The sequence below is a fragment of the Austrofundulus limnaeus genome, unplaced genomic scaffold, assembly GCF_001266775.1.
Source record: "Austrofundulus limnaeus strain Quisiro unplaced genomic scaffold, Austrofundulus_limnaeus-1.0 Scaffold72, whole genome shotgun sequence".
NCBI classification, from domain to species: domain Eukaryota; kingdom Metazoa; phylum Chordata; class Actinopteri; order Cyprinodontiformes; family Rivulidae; genus Austrofundulus; species Austrofundulus limnaeus.
Genome location: NW_013952474.1, coordinates 962,114 through 965,079, shown reverse-complemented (window position 1 = coordinate 965,079; position 2,966 = coordinate 962,114).

The following is a 2,966-nucleotide window of genomic DNA, read 5'->3' as shown; positions in this document are numbered from 1 at the left end:
GGATGGATGGATGGATGGATGGATGGATGGATGGATGGATGGATGGATGGATGGATGGATGGATGGATGGACAACAACTTCAGAACGGCTCTACACATACAGGTGAGGCATCCATATTCTGTAGACCACATGCTGCATGATGTCACATCTGCTTGTGACGTGAAGCAAAGTAGTAACAGAGCCGAAACAGTWAAYATGACAAAGTMATCCAGGTTTGTTACTCAAGTCAGCCACAGGATTAAACAGTATTATATTTTTTTCTACCAAAAGAAGATTGACGACACACATCAACTTTGTTTTTAGTTTTAAAAACTTGTTAACAACAAATTGAATCATTAAAGTGAGTTAATTCGTTGTGTTTTTTAAACCAATCTGTCACCAWATTAACTCAGCTGAGTTCTGTTCCACACCTCTTTTGGCTCCAAGGTGCTCCGCTCGGTTTGTTTCTGAAAACTCCTCCTGGTGCAACCAGAGGGAGCATAAAGCCGGACCGGTCTGAACTGTTGTATAAAAGAGCCTATGGATTGTTTGGTGCAAGAGGTTTTTGAACCATAGGAGGTCAAATAAAACCTCTGATTGACAGCTAGTGTAGAAATTGCTTTGTTTCTTTCTTTAAAAATGCACAAACTTTAAAAAATACAGTTTATTGGTGGGACAGCATAAGGTTAATAAACAAAAACCTTGTGACATATTAAAGTGTGTGCATTTTTTTCCACAGGTCACTCACACTCGGGTGGATTTGGTGGTTGTTTTGGGTGTTTGTGCACCGAAGCGCGGCTGTTCTTGTCTTCCGGCTGCGTGCCTCGTGCACAGGAGGGTGTGCACAGCGCTCGCACCAGACAAGGTGAGAGGGCTGCCCGCTTCCTTCAATCAGACAGGGGCGATGATCCGACCAGGACTGACCTACATCGTTGGGGGATCCCTCATCTGGTCTCGTTACCGTCAGAAACCAAGGCTTCTGTTTAAAATCCCTGCAGCTGTTTGGGTCTGACTGAGGTGGATTTTCTGCTGCTGACCAGGATGTTTGACTCATTTTTACATGAAATAAAAGTGTCGGTGAGTGAACCTGTTCATTACAACACAAACACTGAAATACAAAATATTTGATTATCAAAACCTTAAAATTAACATTTTTCTTCAGGGATACACCTTATATTCCTTACATCTCCTTCAGGATTAAATAATTGATCCGGCCCGGTTCACTCTCAGGTCAAAAATCATCTGTTTTCCTAATCGATTGTATGCTGTCAATCAACGGATCAATACCGGCTTTAATCCATTCTCATCTGGTTTAAAACAGGTTGCCTCGACGTTTATCTATTAATCCTCTTCTCAGAAGTGATCACCCTTCAGATACAAACAAAACCCTAATAATCCAGCTCCAACGGGCCAGAACTGGCTAAAATATTTTACTCTCAAGTAAAAAAATCACAACTTTAATGCAAAACAATCAAGWGAAAAGTGCCTAACTAACTCTAAACCTTTCTCTGAGGCAAACCTGAGTCTGAATTCAGAGGAAGTTTTTATTGTTTGAAAACTTGTAGTTGAAAAATACACTCATTTTTAGACAAATTCTTTCGATGTGTGTTTTTTTATTTACTTTAAGAAAACTAAAGGCTGAAATTTAAAATCAGTCAACTCTCAGAGTATTCATTTGGGATCAGTCTCAGCTACTACCACACCAAATTTGAGCACAATGGCTGTAAAAAAAAGACCAAATTACGGTAATTTGCGTGTTTTCTAAGTTCAGTTGGTTGTGGCGGCCATCTAGAATTGAACTGCCCCAAAGGCCAGTCGTTTCCAGACYTCCATCAATCGATTATTTCCTGAAGATTTCTATAAAAACTCTCCAGGTAGATATTTTGCTAACAGACAACAAGGGGGAAACAACACAGCTCAAAACGACTTGTTTGAAGATTCAGATATTTTAACTGAACTTTAAAAACATACAAGAACTCTTTGAACACAGTTCAACTCCTTTTATGCTGAGCAACTGTGAGCAGTCAGTATCTTACCTGCAGCAGATGGCAGTCTTAGTTTGGAGAATATTTTTAAGGAGCCTGCATTCAGGAGACAATGACCACCATATAAAATAAACATGAAGGCCGATACTGTTTTTAGATATTTTTTATACCTCATAAGATTTGTTGTTCATATTTGTGGATGTTTTTGACAACAAAATGCTTGTGWTGTAATGAGCAGAGAGTTTTCAGGATACTAAAGCGATAGTCTGGTCATTTTGAAAGTTATGTTTTATCTAATGGTTATCAGTAGTTAGCACCTTCAGTCATCATTTATCCAAAAGAACTAGTCAGTTACTGACAGGTTATGAACAGAATATTTGTACTGAATCAGAACTCAAGTTCTTGGTCTCAGTTAACTCGGATCATACAAGTCCTCTGGCAAATAACTGCTRAGTCTTTGAGTTAGGGAAATTACTGAAAAATAGCTGAGTACTTGGAAACAAGTTTTTCAGTTTGCTGATTTTGGATAAAAACTCAGCAGATGAGTCAAGTTGCTTAGTTGGCATTAAAACTCATCGGACACACTGAGGAATCAGACGAGTCTCAAGTGAACTGGATCACTTAATTGAGTGTAAGTGAGTGGCTCAGATTAACCYGTCTTTAAAGTGAATTGGATTAACTAACTGTAATCCAGGCTAAGGTAAGAGTTAGCCTAATGAGAGGCCTGTATCTTCTATTGTTGAGCCTCATTGAGACAGAGCATCACGTTAGAACTGAAGGACAGAGCAGAAATATCAAAGGAAGGAAAGAGTCCAGATTCAGGTTCTGGTTCTACATGCTGTAAGAGTTAGTGACAGATGGAACCCACCACCAGCAGGGTGGGGTCCGCATGATGGAGATGAATAGGTTCTGACAGCACATCACAAAGACTCCAGGCCAGGCAGCGAYGTGTGTTGAAGGAGGGTGAAGGACACACACATACAAGTTTGTTTTTCTATCCCC